The following is a 17,751-nucleotide window of genomic DNA, read 5'->3' on the forward strand; positions in this document are numbered from 1 at the left end:
TGCCCTTTGCTAGGCCCCTTGGTGGTGGGGAATCTAGACCACAGAGCAGGGGGAGCCAGGGCAAATCTTAAGTCACATGAGTCTTTAATTGTCAGAAAGTTACTCAGCATCTCTGGGCTTCCGTTTCTTCATGTACTCAGTAAAGAGAAAGGCAGTAGCTAACACGGGTCATCATTCACATATACTTCTGTCAGATGGTGTTACCCTTCCCATTAGTCCTGCCCCCACCAGGAGATATTTACACCAGTTTCACTAAAATGGGAAGGGTGGTTTGAGGAATAAGATAGTTCACATAGCCAGTAGATGATAAAGCCAGGAGTAGGAGCCATGAATCACATTCAGCCTCTTATTATTTTGTGCCTAAATCAAAACCGTCATACTACATGATATGTGGCCAGTAGAGACACCCATAGAAAGGACCCCTTTAATATTAGCTATCATTATAATTGGTAATTATCATCTTCTCCATCGTCAGCTTTACTGATCAATATCCTATTCAACTTTTAGGACCCAATTTAAGATTTTTTTCCTGGACAATATGTTGTTATGTGCAACCTTCTTGGGGTGATTTCTACTGCGGTCTTAGCCATGGCAGGTTCGAATGGTCCAGGGTAGGGGTGTGAGGATTAGAAATATTAGGTAGGAGGAACAGAGATCAGAAAGAAACACAGAGACTAGGGTAGTACCAGGAGGGAACTCAGGGGATCCTGAATGCTGAAATTCGAGTTCCGAGTTCTGAGTTTGCCCATGTTTAATTTTCCATACATTTTTATACCCCAATACAAAAGGGGGGAAGAAGGCAAAAAACTGCTTTAACATGACACAAAGGACAACCAGAACAGTCACTTGTTTCAACTTGAGACATCAAGCCATTAATTCCTAAGAAAACCATTTTAAGGCTGACCTATGTATGACCCTACTACTACTTGTTCATCCTGAAGGCAGTCACTCCCTAGGCAATACCTCCTATTTTTAAAAAAAGGACCTCTGGCCAGGGTGAAGCAGATCTACCTTTATGGTCCACCTTAATGTCCAAAACACCAAGTACCCACACCCTAGGACAGGATATCGTGTTTGGTACCCATTCCTGTTGTCAACAACTTTGAAAGAACAAAAATAAGCTTAAATTCTCTTGACCTTCAGACAATTTTTAATAGGCTCACATTTTGGGTCCCCACAATAGAGAGATTCTAAAGGTGCTTAACAGAATGCCTTTAATAAATGAATTTACCCGTGTTAAAAACATACAAATTCAACTTAAAAAAGTAACTCAGCATAGCATTTAACAGACATTTTAGCCAATGGTAGATATAACGTGCAAAGCTCACACAGAGTACAAATTTTAAAAAGTGTATTTATGTTCTGTGATAGCCTATGCATAAATTTATTAAACACAGAGAATTATGGTGTTATTCATAAGTATGCCTCTGGATCGAGTAGCAAGCACCACATGGAAGAAAGGAAGATAATCACGGATGTTGACTTCACAGCACAAGAAAGAGAATTAGACACTAATCAGACATGATGTCCCTCTTTCATTTTAAACCTGCTCATGGGATGTCGATATTGAGATTATGAGAGATAATTTCCATTTCCATAGAAACACAACATACTCAGCTAATGAGAATACAGCTACAAATATAACCTGTGTCCAACCATTATTTCACAAGAGCATCTCTGCAGTTGGTGGAAGAGGGGCTGCCCACCACTCTGGAGTATCCCTTCATGAAGTTGGTGGAAGAGAAGCTGCCCACCAGCCTGGAGTATCCCTCCATGAAGTTGGTGGAAGAGGGGCTGCCCACCACTCTGGAGTATCCCTTCATGAAGTTGGTGGAAGAGAAGCTGCCCACCAGTCTGGAGTATCCCTTCATGAAGTTGGTGGAAGAGGAGCTGCCCACCACTCTAAAGTATCCCTTCATGCATGGTTATGTTCAGAAAAGCTAATGCAGCATGTTCTCAGAAATGGCTAGAGGCTTTTACCATTAATTGGTTTGAGAGAGTCTCCAACCTGTAATTTATGTTGTTTTTATAGGCAAAAAGACAGACTTGGAAAAGTTCCTATAAGGTAATGGAAAAATACCAGGATCAGTTAAGCATATTTTCTTCCCGAACGTATTTTTCTTCTCAAATCCTTGAAGTCAATGAAAATGGCTTCATAGGATAAATCACTAAAAGAAAAAAAGTATTTTTATTGGCCCCAAATTAACAATTTCTCTAAATTGCTGGGTCAAGGAGATTGTGAAAGCAGGCACCCTGAGGTGCATGTCTAACACTGGACTTGGAAAACCCCACGACAAACGCTGGGAAGTACTGCAGAAGATTCTGAGACAAGTCTTCCTTCCTCTTTATCCCTCCACCAGAGTTCCTCCCTCAGCTCCTTTCCATGTCCAGACATGGTTAGTCTCTGTATACTGGGGAAAATTGTTTTAAATGTGTTCCTTAACAGTGGACTTTTGGTCAAAGGTGAACCCATTAATCTAGTCAAATCCAAATGGAAGTCTGTAGTAAGCACATGATGAAGCATGCAAATTATTCTCAATTAATGTAGCTATACCTGACAAACGAGAATCTAACATCAGACGACTCTGACAGTCTTGCTTCCAACTGAAGGGAAAAATATTATTTACTTGTAGCTGCCAAATTCTATATTCTCGCTAATTTAATAAGCAGACACCATTTTCTCTGGCTCTGAAAATTTATGTTGGTCTTTGGACAAGTTCGACTACCTTTTTAAATCTAGTGGTCTGTGACCATCTCGGGCTTTAGCCAAAGGGAAAACGACTCTTCAAATCCTCAGAGGCTGTCTTTTAAATTATAGTTTGAAGACTTCAGGACTATATGAAAGGCCTTTGAACGAGAAAAATCAACACACATGCATGGCAAGGTATCTTACTCCACAACAGGAGGCATTCCGCAATTCTTCAAAAGCACATACCCATCAGATCCTGACTCCAGACCTTCTGCAAGGACATTGCTTCTTAATTCTGAGGAAGTATGCTCATGCTACAGCTTGAAGCACATTGGAATGCAAAGTATCTTTTGATTAAAAAAATATGACTGATACTTATCTTGATAGTCACAAAACAATAGATGTCTTCATGATGTCATCAGAGGAAGGCAAATTATGTCATTTCTGAGTGATAAATTTGCTTTTAGGGTTCATATTTGGTGCACTTCAATCAGCAAAGGTAACATTTCAGAACCTCTTGAAATTAACAGGCAAATAAAAATGCCCACAGACATTAAAAGGGGCTGGGAAGTGAGTTTCCAAAATTATGTGTGAGCTAATAATGAAATCAAATAAAAAGAAGGTTCCACATGTATGCATGTTTCCCAAGAAACCTAGCTCAACATAAAGATACAAATTTTCTTTGAACATTATAAGATTTTTTCATAATTTTTGTAGTCTTATTGAGTATGGGTAGTACCTGACCATGAACCTTGCAGAAATCCCCATTTTATAATGTCAAAAGGTTGGGCACGCCTTGCTCTCTTAACCCAGGGCTAAGGTTGACAGCTTTAACAAAGTAAAACTCTTTTACGTATGATTAAGCAGCTCCAGAGTCCTCTCATGCTCCACAGTTCTCACCAGATGGCCTTCAACTACCTTCACTCAACACACACACTCCACTTTACAGATTTGCCATGCTATTAACATGATCTAACTTGAGACGCCTTCTCTATGTCTAACCAGAATATATCAAGTCCTTTCCATTCTACCACAAACAAAATGTGGTTGTCAAATGAGACCCCAAAATTAGAAAGAAGACTATTTAATTCAATACCATACAAATGTAAAAGAGAAACAGAATTCCTTCCTTAATCAACAGTTTGGTGGCCACTGATTCTAGGACGAGTTGCCTCATGTATCAACTTGAATAGATTACATAGTGCCCACTTAATAAAGTATCCTATTATTGAATATGTTTGTGAAGTACTTCAAGATTAATACTTGAATGAGAAAACTGGGTAAAGCAGGTTGCCATTCACAATAGCCGGCCCTCTTCTAAGCCACCGAAGGACTAAATGGAATAAGAAATCAGATTCAGAGAGAACGATTCTCCTCCATAGTTATGAGACAGACCATTCATCTTTTGCACCTTTTTGCCTCAGATGAAACATGCTCTTCAGGCTTCAGACCTTCTGGCCGTGGGGCTGGAATCCATACTATGTGCTGCCCTCACCCTCAGGCATTCAGTTTGTGCTGGAGCCACACACGGACTATTCCCTGCTTCTAGCATCTTAGATAAATATCTTGGGATCTCTTAGCCTCCAAATTGTGTAAACCAATCTCTTCTTATCTATTTGTCTGTCTGTCTATCTATCTATCTATCTATCTATCTATCTATCTATCTATCTATCCATCTATCCATCATCTCTATCACAAATGTATGTGGATGTACATACATAAATACCCTCCTGCTTATTCCATTTCTTTATATAACTATGATTAATACATGAATAATAACAACATGATTCAGAGTTCAGTCAACTAGAATTTTAGAAGATCCTCATATGCAGAAACAAAAGAAGTTAACTGAATGTTTCTTAAAATTATGTACAGTTTGTAAGATTATCAAATATGGTATTTCCAGGATAGAGATAATTAATACAAAAATGCAAAAAATTAAAATTTCATAGATACTAAGAAAGAAAGCATAGCTAGATAAAGTTGAACAGACATAAAACTAGGCCCTGCATGACAGCAGACATTCCGGCTTTGAGTGTTCCTCGGTGAGTGGGAATGGGCAATTGCCTTTATAAGTTCTCAGTGAAAATGTGGTGAAATGCTACAATCTCTACAGCCAGAGAACATTTCCTTGGTGCACAGAATATGCCAAGCCCTGCGCTAGCACAGAACACATGGGGTTCCTTTACAAGGACTTTTCAATTAAGGAAAGGGAGGAAGCGATGAGCACACAGGTGCCTCCAGACAGAATGGGAGGGGATAAGACTTGAATGGGCAAGGGCCCAAGGTTGCAAAGAGCCACATGATTCATCCTACTACACTTGTATTTGGGGTTGCTATTGAACAAGACAGGAGGGAAAATGACAACTCAGCAGAGGAGGGAAAATGACAACAACTCAACTGAGCGTCAGTGAGCATGATTTCACAAGATAGCAAATGGTTCTGGAAAGCCCTTTGAGACAGGAAAACAAAACAGAACAGCATGCAAACAAAGGGAAGGAGAGCAAACTGCAAACTCAGTTTGTGCGATGTCAACCAGCTATTTGGTTGCATTAGAATACAGGCCCCTGGAGGTTGTGTGGAAATGAAATAGAACTCAGCCTGACTGAGAGGAGAGAAAAAGTAGAGCCCCATGGGCTTCCTGGCTCATGAGTCTGTTTCTGAATTTTTGGACCAGGTTCTGTGACATAATACATGTGTATATTTGTTAGACCTTTGGTCCTAAGAACAACTCTCCAAAGAAAGCTACACATCTTTATTTCCTTTTTAGACTAAATTTAAATGTAAGACATTTTATCAAGATGCTCTCCTGTGTCCAGCATTCCTGCCACCCCATCGCAGAGGACCCGGTCAAGAGACACAAGTGCCTATTTGGGCACTTGATGCTTGAGTTTTCTGACATGGCCATTTCGTGAAGGCTTTCCCTCACCATCCTACAGTCTGAGATAACTAAAGCATCGTCCCACACAGACTATGGGAATATGGAGACTTTGCCGCAGGGGAGATAAAAAGATGTTCACAGCGACAACTGGGTGATGCCAGATAGATATTACAACATTATCTTGGGAGATCTGGACTTTCCAAAATAATGCTTCTATACTTAAAATTTAGAAAGCTCTTGGCTATTTTTAGTTATAAAAAGTACTGAGTGTCAAATTAGAATTTCCCCAACAGAAAACGTGACTGACTAGGTGATAGAGTATCAGGCAGGAGTTGCCTTGGTTGTTCCACGAAAACACCAAGCTAGAGCCAAGGACTTCCCTCAGACAGTCCGATGGGGCTGTGCCAGGAGGTGGCTTGGTGGGGTAGCTCACACTACCGTGTACAGATCGCCAGGAAAGCTGCCCATGAATTAATTGCCTGACACTGAGGTATCTGTCTCCTTCCATTCCCAAGTGATGTCTCTCCATGCACAGCAAAACTTTGACCCGCCTCCATGGGCCCCTCTCACACACAGCCTCACACAAGATCACAGCGCATTTCCTTCCAAAGCTGTTGCTCCATTTGACTGTGGTCTGCAGATTCTTTCATGCCTTCGGTTATGCCCAGACCAGCTGCTCTTACCTCATTGTCTAATGTCCTTCTTGTCTTGTAAAACCTGGCGCATAATCACTTCTTTACTTAATCTTCTCTAGGCTTTAAGAGATTGAATGTGTGGCTCCTGTCCCCCTTTGCAGAGTTTCCCGCTGCATGTCAGAACCAGGCTCTTTTATGTTCTTTAATGACCCTCAAACATTTCCACTAATGTAGTGCAATCCAAAGAATGAATGAAATTCCAAATCAGCAAACTCAAGGATCCTTCTGAAGGCGATCCTGGTTTGCTTTCTTGAGGCACAAAATCTTGAGTTTCTTGATGTGCAGCTTCCAGAATGTGGTGTGTTTCAATAAGAACAGTGTCCGCAGACCCATATTTGAGTGCTTGATATTAGAAAGTGTGGCCTTGTTGAAGGAAGCATGTCACTGGGGGTGGACTCTGGGGTTTCAAATGCCAAAGCCAGGTCCAGTGGCTTTCTCTTTGTCTACTGTCTGAGGATCCAGATGTACAACTCTTGGCTATTCTCCGGCACCATATCTGCCTGAATATTGCCATGCTTGCTGCCATACGTCCCTCCATGATGCTAATGGACTAAAGCTCTGAACCAGATATCCAGCTCCGGTTAAACGTTTTCCTGTATAAGAGTTGCCAAGGTCATGGTGTCTCTTCACAGCAATAAAACACTAAGACACAGAACTCAAAACCTAGCCCATGTGACACAGGGCAGAGAGTTGAGCTACGCTCAGGGAGGATACCAGGTCAGCTCCCAGATGAGCAAAGATTGCATTGAGCCTCACAGTCGTAGGCAAAGAGTGGGCATGTTGCTAGGATCCAAGTGTTCTCTTCTGAAACAGCCAGTGTATCTAGAACCTGGAAGCATCTTGACCATGGCCACAGAAAGTATGAGTTGACAGGTGGGGTCTTCCACTCTCCTTCCTTTTAAAAAAGAAGTTTGGGTTTGAGAAAAGCAGAGAGAAGCCATAGAGATCTGTGGGAATCTCTAAAGCATTGTTTTATAAAGTCAAAGAGAATTCTAAAAGAGGAAGATTTAGACAAAACATTTCTTAATGTTTTCTCTGAAAGCAAAAGATACAAAAAGCAAAAGACTTGGGTTAGGAAAAAGTCAAAAAGTCACCGCCCGGGAATATGGGAAGGGCTTTTCTCTGGAGTTTGAACCTTTACATCGTCATGAATCTCATCACCGAGGGTCACAGGAAATTGGCCACAGGATTATTTCCCACCTGCCACTGCTGACCAGCCCTGCTCTTGACTTTTGTCTGATTCTTTATTCTTATTTCATAAATTTCTGACCTTTAGAAGAAGAAGGTTAAAGCACTGGAAAGACATCCAAATCTGTGGAGAGAAACGAAGGTGCTCCTCCTGTTCTGCTGCTCTCTTGGGAAAATGTCAATAAAATTCAGAACTGAGAAATGCTTCAAATGTTCTCAAAAAGGCCTGTGATCCCTCAGAGGCCTATCAATAAATCAGTGCACAGAATCTGGTAGGTTTATTTATCTGACTGTAACTAAGGAATTTGTACTAAATCACTACATTTTTTTGAAATATTGGCTCTCAAATGAAATATCAAAACAGAAAGAGAAAAGAAAGAAAAATACCTTGACCTGACATCTTAATGCAGCGTAACAATAAAAACAGAAAAGGTAAAAGTTACATTTCCAGAGACAGTCAGCATGCAGCAACCACAACAAAAAGCCATTTCATCTCAGTTTCCCGCTTCAGCATCTGGCTTGCAGTCAATGTTTTGCAACCGCTTTACTTGTTAAAGAGGACTAATCTGCACGTTGAAATGTGGCATAGTTGAATTGTACAAAGGAATGATTACTCATTGACTATGCTATTTTTTTCTTGAGTACTTGGATAGTACCTAAAATTAGCAAGGAAAAACTTCAAGAGCAGAGTATTCTGTCAACGTGAGAATAGGAGCCTACAGACAGGTACCCAGAGTCCTGCATTAACTTTCTGTACTTCCTTTCGGAGCAGATTGTTCATGTTACATGTGACACTTCCAACAACCACCAGAGTGTGAGTTTTGAAAATGTATAAATACAGGAAGTATGGGTAACAATAACTCTAAAATAACCACTGGAACCTGATTCTCGAAGAACATGCGCTGCCTTGCCAACACTCTCCACTGTCCCTGCTCACCAACTATTGAGTCTAAGATGCCACTAGTGAGACGAGTCCTTCTGGAAATTTTCCTTTAAATTGAATCGAAGGTTACAAGACCCACTTCGGAAGCCCTGAAGCGCAAAAGACTCCAACATTTCCTTCAGCCATTTACAATGAGCTTTACTTTGTCCATTTAGAAAATCTGATTTCCATAGGAAAGGTGCAGCAGTAAATCTTGCCCTTCTAGTCAGTCAAAGCAGAGAAAACAAAACAAAATCCCACCAACTATGTAAACATTAATGTTTTCATGCGGCTAATAACCATGCTGTTAATTCTTTCCTCTGGTCATTAATTACTACCCTAATTAATTAAAGTGTTACAACATTTAAACTATTGTCATTGGTAGGAACAAAGTTTTAAGAGTCTGCATGTGCCCTTGTGTTTTCCTTGAATTGCAGGTTATTTAATCATTACTCTTCTATTCATACATCTGAATGGATTTTATCCACCCACTATGCACTAGACTATGACATACAGGCTTCAAGAGCAAAGACAAAGTTCTAGAAATGAAGACATCAGAATCCCAAGGCTTTTCGAAGGTTAAGATGTCCGTTTTCAATTCTCCCATTAACTGAACACAAAATGTGACTTTGAACATCTGCTGCTCCATCACTATTTAAGGTGATTCACTTTGTTATCATATGTTTTTAAAGTTCTTCCATATTTTCTCACAGTGTGGCTACTTTTCTCTTTACTCTGAATGAACCACACGCTCCTGGAGGTTGGCGATTCTGTGTTTGCTGGAACCCTGTAGAACTGAATGCAGTGCTCTGAATGTGGCACAGGACCTCCTTTCACACTGGCAGTTGTACGGTCATGCCACCTGGCGATTCTCAAAAGTTCAGACCTCCTGGTCAATTTGTGCATCTTTAAGAAATGATCTATCCATGGAGGGGTTCCACCTATGTATGTCATCAGTCATTAGCTGTTCCCCAAACTCTCAACAACACCTTCTAACAGCGCTGTTAGTGTCCTTGCATACAGTAGGTTGTATTTGTAATGACATTCATGGATATGAACCATGGAATCAATTTGAGATGCAAAACTTCAAGACAAAACAACACAGTATGAAAAAGAAAACCAACTCTCAAGTTACTTAATTAAAACCATAGAACAACCTACACTTCCGTTGTCATTTAACTCTTTATCTGTGGCTGCTATAGGCTAGAGACTCTAGTGTGTCACTGCCTTCCAACTCTCCCCTACAAATCTCAGATCCCAACCTACCAGTAGGACATTATCACGTCTTAGAAAGGAAATGGGGGCTGTATTTTAGGTGAACATGAAATAACACGCCTGAGAGAGGAGGCAGAGATCTCTGTCCTACAACTGGCCTGATGATTAACCTGTAAGAGGCACTAACACTTTGAACTGTTCTCCAAAGCATTAATCTTCCTGGGTTGCCTTGTAAGGACAGTGTGGTATGAATTACAAGCACCCACAGAGCCTGATATAAGCTCTCCACTGTGCCAGGTCAGCCCTCCTTTGAATGCTTTCCATAAAGATCTGTGTAAAAGGAATGCTTGTCTTTTTGTACTCTGAAAATTAAGTTTGATATTTCAGTTTCTCTTTGTTTCTATGGTAAAATGGCAAGAACGCTATCATCAGGAACACGAGGGAGACCAGAGCTGTAGTAGCAGCTGGTGGGCATGTGGGGCCTCAGTGGCCAAAGAGAAGCAGTCTGGTGGAGAAATAATGGCAGCTGGGTGGTGCTGGCACATGTCTTTAATCCCAGCACTCAGCAGTTGAGGTAGAAGCAAGTGGATCTTGTTTGGAGTTCAAGGCCAAACTGGTCAGCAGAATGAGTTCCAGGACAAAGATACACAGAGAAAATCTGTGTTGAAAAACAAAAATAAGTAAACAAACAAACAACCAAATAAATAAATGAGAAATAATGGCATAAGAATAACTGGGAAGTTACTTTCAAGTATTGTAAATTTCAGGTGAATGATGGGGTTTCCCTGAAGAAATATTTTATTATTTTCAATAAGCTTCAAGACTCTATAAAAATATACTTAAATTGTACATATGAATAATGCTGAAATTAAAACTCGTCCCTTTGTTTTTGTTTTTTTCTTTTTTTGAGACAGGGTTTCTCCATGTAGTTTTGGTTCCTGAACTAGCTCTTGTAGACCAGGCTGGCCTTGAACTCACAGAGATCTGCCTGTGTCTGCCTCCCAGTGTTGGGATTAAAGACATGTGCCACCACCGCTTGGTCCTTCCCTGTGATTTTTAAAGACACTATAAGGAACACACTACTCAGTACATGTATGAGCACCTTTAAATTATACAGGACTATCAAAGTCCCATCTTGGCATTATTTTCAGAGACCCTAATAGATACCATCTTGTTATGGTAGATTATTTCATTGTCTAAGATGATGTAAATAGCACCAAGTTAATGTTTGACTATTGGGATAGAGTTTTTAAAGTATCATCTCGATGACCCTATTATTTCCTAGATTTTGAAGCAGAGACATGACATGACATGAATATAAAATGCCAAACAGTGTGATGACTTCACAACTTCTCCTCTGTACGGCTGTGTCACTCCCTCTTCTAAAGACTAGATCATTCTTTAAAAACTCATATTTGCACTGAGGAAGAAAGAACCAAGCACTGACTACATCTTACGTAATGGATCTAACAAATATGATACTTGGGCAAATTCTCCTTGTGGGGAACCAAATCTTTTGGGGAACTTATTAATATATTATAGAACCTAAATGTATCAGACTAATGAGTGTATCAGAGAGAGGTAGTCTAGCCAACTTCAGGGAAATTCAGCCATGATGATAAAGCAGGTCAGGACATGCAAGGAGAGTAATAGTATTTTTCCTAATGAGCATTAAGGATGGCATTAATGATGTTTGGCATGAGTTTCAGGCTACCCATCATGTGAATGTGGGATCATTCTGGGACTAGGAACAGTTCATAAACCATCAAAATCTATAGAGTTCACATGTACTAGCAGGGAGTTCACTTATTCTTTAAAAGTTTGCCCAAGATCTTTGCCCCAGAAGGACTGCAAGAGGAAAGAGAGCAGGGGCCATGCATTACTGGCTCTCAGCAGAGCCCAGACAAACACCCATGGATTCCGTAACTCGCAGGTGCAGTGGAGAACTATTGGGTGAATCACAGTTTTGTAGAAAGGTGAAATTTATAGGATCCCTGCCCATTCAATTAGTATTTCTACTGATTTTTGTTTTATCAGAAAAACATCTTGCCAGACAAGAGACAAGTTCCAAGTCATTAGGCGTAATTCCTTTGCGCTCCTTACAATTTAGCCCAGTGACTGCTTTTCGAACATTTTGCTCCACTGAGGCAGCTATCAAGGGGAAGACTCACAAAGTGGCATTGCGAAACTCCGAAGACATGGGCTTTCTTAGCTGCTTGTTTTAGAATATAAATTTGAATATTTATAATCGAAAGAAGGAGAAGAGAATGATTGGGTTAAGGATGAGCTACCTACTGCCTGCATCTAGGAAGGAGTCTGGTGGATAACTAGCTAAGAAAGTCTGTTGGGCCCTCAGGATTTCTGTAGTCAGTCATCTGATGTATCTATCACATATTCAGGATATGAGGGTGATGTCATACTTCAAGAATCAAATCCCCAAATATTTTCACATCAGTTTTCTCTAATCTCATCTTGGGCAAAACTACTGAAAAGCACTTATAACAATGTGATCCACAAATACCTGGCACAATGTCACCACAAGGAAAAGTTAAATGAGAAAAATGAATAAAAAAACTACAGGAACAATTGTGTACTTTCTGGAAGACAAATTTGGGAGATCCATTCAAGTGGCAATCAGGAGTCTCCAGGTCAGTTAAAAGGGAGTGTGTGGGGTCATCTGGGTGCCAAAAGGATGGCATTCAAGCCACTGGGGAGTGCTCACAAGCCTAAACTCTTAACCATACACACAAAGCTCTTTGTTTTTGTGTGAGTGTCATACAAGTTGTGAATATTTCTCATGTTATTAATGTTATTATATTAAATAGCTGCATGAAATCCTATCAGAAACCTAAATATATTACAATGGTGGATCTTTAAAACTCTCATAAGAGTTTAAAACCCATGCAGAAATTCATCTAAAACACCCAGATATTTAGTTGAGATAAATGGAAATACTGATTCTGTGTCATCTCTTTTAGCGTTTGAAGCATTTTTACGCTACAGCATTTCCCCATGGTCCATGCAAAACAAACTGAAAGTTTTCAGCGGGCCTCTCAGTACTCTTAAATAAGATGGACATTGTTCACATCCTAGTTCTTAGTAAGTGCAGTCTTTAAAAATGAAGAGGAAGAAATAGTATGGTGTGGTGATACATAGTTCAAGGTGCATGAAGAACGAAGGAACATTTTACAGACAATCTGTAATGGTTACACCATACATGTGAGTGACACGCTGTTTACAAACCAGGGAAGACGGAAGCATGGGATAGCACATCTTACTCAGATACTGTTCATAGCAATGGCAACATGGCAGAGGCCTAGCATGGAACTAGGAGAGAAAGATCAGAGGGGCAGCGGAGGGCAAACAGCTGGGTCAGTCACGGAGGACAGCTGGGCCCTGGAACTTCAGGCAGGACAGCCACAGAGGACAGCCAGATCCCACATGAGCCCTTAGGAAACACTGTGGATAAACAGTGTCCTACACAGATTTCCAAAAAATATTCAGCAATATTTTACTCTATATATGTTTATCAACACTTAAGTCATTTGAAGAATCTAATACACAATGTATATGTAACTATTATTAAATATAAACAGTTTTCATTGGTACATTAATGAAATAATTTTCAAAAAAAATTCAGAATAACCTTCACATCAGAATTATTTTCTATTTATAATTATAGAATTGCCAAAATCAACAGAATAGTCATGATGATTTGTTAAAGAAGTTAACAGCTCCCCTCAAGTCAACACAGTGTGGACACTGGGCTTTGAATGACATGGCAGACGGTGAGGAAAAGTGATCTCTGCAGATGCATTAGTCACACACAGTACCACTGGCAGCAAGAGCAGCAACCCAAATTACTAAAGAAAGAACAAAACTCATCAGCGTTCCCGATACATTCTCAGAGAACTCTGACACAAAAGACCAGGTGATCTGATATGGAAAAGAAATGTGAAGGACAGGAAAGCAGGAAATAGTGAATATGGCCCAGAAGCCAAAGGCAACGACACTGTGGGAAGAGTGACCGGGGTTCCGTATCAGGTTATAATCAAACAACACGAAACAAATGAGTCTCTCCAAATGAGGTCAAGAGGGCAAAAATACTAAGATCCACTGGTCACAGAATTACACTTCATTGTCAATAAATCTGTGGTAAAAACAATTAAATCAGCCCCTTCTATTATTAAATCAATGAGTTATATATATTATAATCAAATATCATGGGGAAACGTTGATGGATACACCCTTCAAATCTTCTGCCCTTTCACTAAATATACCGTGTGTGTGTGTGTGTGTGTGTGTGTGTGTGTGTGTATCCCACTCTAGATCCCATTACTTCACAAGAATGAGATGGGAGGGCCATATAGGAGTGAAAATAAGACCAATAGCTTCAAGACATATGCATCATGAAAAGCTAAACTAAAACGAGTCTACTGTACCCACCATAAAACATCGTTGTTGCTATCACACAGCATTAAACATATTTCTAGCCACTCAGTGATTCTGCTCCCCTTAGTTAATCTTACAGTGAAATAATATTAAGCAATTAACAGCTTGACAATGATGGAAACAGATGTCACCATTTAAAAAAAATGGAGGCAAAGTGATGCAGAAGATGGCCAAATCGTTCAGGATCAGGGGCCTGGCTTCCTTTCATCGATGTTGCTCATCAAGGCTTTACCTAAGGCAAGTCATTTAACCTGGTTACACGCAAGCTTCTCTTTCTTCAGCCACCTGCCTTCCACTAGGGATGCTGTGACCATTAACAAGAGTGCCTATAAAAGAGCTCCGAGGTCACAGGAGAAAGACCGTGTAAACACAAGGTATGATTATTCTGATTATATGGAAGTATCAAGCAGATTTTTTTGTGCAAGCTATCATCACAAGGGGAAGTAATCTGCCATGGCAAAGGTGATGCTGAAAATTACAATTCCTGTCAGTTTCGACACTTATTTCAGACGACCATGTTAGAGACGCACAGACGAGGGAAGTCGCTTCCGAGCGGTGCTGAGCAGAGGTGAGAGATGTGAAAGACACCCTGGAAAGCGGACAGTGCGGAGCCATTTATTAAATGGAGGCTTGAACCAACGCCACTAAAAGATGAACTCTGGTAGCTTATAATACAGCACTGCAGCTAAGCAGTCCCCGAACAGCATTAAAAGCCATTTGGGGCTTCTCAGCCACCACCATTATTTCTATTGCAGTACATATTCCCAAGGAAGGAACCTAAATCCTCCAAATACTGGTTTTAAGATAACTGATACTAAGTTCTACACAGCATTTTCTAGAAAATGAACAAAACATTTAATAAAGCCACACTTCATTAGTTAAGCCTCCTCTACTTCCAATATTCTAATCTGCCTACACTTTTATTTCTTAATTAAAGTTTCTCAGATCTATCAAAGTGTCATCAATTAAAATCAGATGTAAATTAATCGTGGCTGCGGATCCCTACACCCATATACAGTTCTCATCAGCTGGTATCGCACTCCTTGTCTCTGGGTAGGTTTCATTTATTCACGGCTTGCCAAGTAATTTAACCGCCGGCAGATATGTGGGGTGTGCATAGAGCCTGCCACATTATGCTAACTTTATTGATGATAACATTTGTTGTAATGGAACCAAATGCTGTCTTTGCAGACACCTTACTGCAATCAGTCTTCAAAATGAACTTTGTCTAGCAGGTACGGGACAGAACCACTTAGCAGTTCTCAGAATCTTGAACTCCGCTGGTCAAGATTGAAGACACTTGGTGCTGTACTAACACAAGACATTCTGCAATCCATTTTCCACAACCCAAACAAAATGGGCACGGGAATGTTGGCACCAACATGGAGTTCATCAGCAGCAATGATGGCTACCCATACAGGAGATGGAGCCTTGCAAACAAGTTGTCATTGGCTAGTGTACAAATGAAAAACCCAGATTAAACCACAATTGTTTGGGGGAAAATTCTATTTAGCTTTCATTGTGTTCACTGAATCTGTTTTATGTGATACACAGGCCTCCTCATTTTCCACTGTTAAGATTTCTGAGCACTACTATCTGATTCTATGCATGTTAATTTACCTCCAGGGAATGTTCAAGTTAGTAAGGGATATATTCCCTATTGACTGAATTATTTCAAATTTGTATTTGCTACTGTTTGTATAAAGGAATATTATTTATTTGCCTTTCCACTTGACGAACACATTTCAGAAAACCCCGAGACAACCACAGACAGAATGTGCTACATTGAAGGAAAAAAAATCCATCTCAGTTTCTTAGAAAATAGAGGTAGCTATCATGATAAAAATGCTTTTTTAGAACTAATATTAAAAAGATGTCATACATCTGCCCAATGTGTGGATCCCAGAACCAGGGGACTAAGGCAGGAGAATCCCACAGCTGAAGATAGCTGGGCCCAGTAACTTTATCTCCCAATAAACCTGCAGAAACCATTAATGACAGATTTGGAGAGAAATTTAAGTGGAACTATTTTACTAAGAGAAAGGGAAAACTCAGAAAAGTGAGATGATTTTATAGGTGAAACAAAACATATGTTGGCAATGATGCCACCATTAAAAACCTAGACCATGACAAGACACAGCCTGTCTAAATTTCAAACATACCTGAGGTCTGACTTTTTACAAAGGGACATTAAAAATGCTTGTATGAACAATTTCTACATGAATGCTCTCTACTGAAATGACACATGATATCATAGCTCAATCCACTGAAAGCCTTGATGAGAAGTTCACCTTCCAGATTAAAAAGACAAAGACTCAATAGTAAAATTGCACATCCAGATAAAGAGATGATAAATTCTTCTTTTAAGTTATATCTCTACCACAAGGAGTGCCATGAGACTTTTTGGAGCTATGCAATTTAATACTGCTTGCACTCTATAATAACACTAACCAAGTGGTAATTATGAGTATCTAAGAATCATGTGCTCATAGGATAGGCTCACACACAATGTTTACGGTTCCTTTTAAAAATTCAGCAACCATGCTCTTATACCTCACTTGCGCCCCTACCTTAGCACACCTTTGTTTGTTTTAGAAGTAACTAAGCACAAATAGCATTTAGCTAAATTATTAATTCCGTGGGTGAGGGACTGTAGGTCTGGAAAATAAACCTGATTTATCGAAAGGCCTTCAAAGGTTAGAAAGTTTGTTGATTTTTTTCAAAGGGGAAAGTTAAATAATTATAACATCCCTAAACACTTCTGTAAGAATACAACGTCAGACAAGTTATAACTTACAAACCTGAGAGTCAAAGGATGCATTACATTGTGACGCTTTCCAGACTTAAGTTGCAATGGAAGTAGGGGTATGGTTGAAGACAAGGAGACTTCACTGTCTGAGTTGATCTAAACAGCAAACGAAAACCAGCATGCCTTTTTAAATTAGGAAAACTACTTGTTTTCCTTATGAAACAATGCTTACCTTCATTTTTGTTACGAGTCTAAGGAACAAAAACATTTATATAATATTACAGTGGACTTTGAAAGATCTAGAAAATAAAAGTAAATTTTCATTTAATTCACACTTCCAGAATATTCTTCAAAGACTGATGGCTCTTATTATTAGAATTCCTCATAAAAATTTAGGGATAGAAGAGTACTTCTTATATTTGTAATTAAAAACTTGACATCAGTCATTTCTAACTCACTTCACCATCAGCATATTAATTGCATTTAGCCAACTATAACATAACAATATTAAATTTTCCTTTAATATGACATCCCAACAAATGAGTCTCATGGATCCGGTTTTTAGTCATTAATATCGGCAAGTCCAAAGCTTAGATTAACTGGGCATCTTTAGCTTTCAATGTCAATTAACATTTATTGTGTCCATTAGCAGATTATTTGACTACTCAATAAAATATTTATACTGCTAAGTTTCAGAAACAATAGTGTAGCTTCCTAATGACATTCATAGTGATATTTTATTGCCAAATTATTTACAGAAAAATATGGGTAATGAATTTATATAATCTGCTGAGCCAGCATGTCCAAGGTCAGGCTACCTTATTTTCATTTGTCCTATTATTGTGCAGTGAGAGTTTTATCTAAGTATGAAACTTAAGCTATATTGACAACACACTGTTCATGAACTTTCTTTCTGGAAACAATGTTTGCTGCCATTAAATGGATGGAGAACCCCATCTT

General features: G+C 39.6%; 1 protein-coding gene across 2 annotated transcripts in view; it reads right to left on the reverse strand.

The window, feature by feature from the left end:
- Pard3b (par-3 family cell polarity regulator beta) overlaps positions 1-17,751 on the reverse strand; it is a 975,885-nt gene that overhangs the window by 626,165 nt on the left and 331,969 nt on the right. The window lies entirely within an intron of this gene.

Source organism: Arvicola amphibius, chromosome 8 (assembly GCF_903992535.2).
Source record: "Arvicola amphibius chromosome 8, mArvAmp1.2, whole genome shotgun sequence".
Lineage (NCBI taxonomy): Eukaryota > Metazoa > Chordata > Mammalia > Rodentia > Cricetidae > Arvicola > Arvicola amphibius.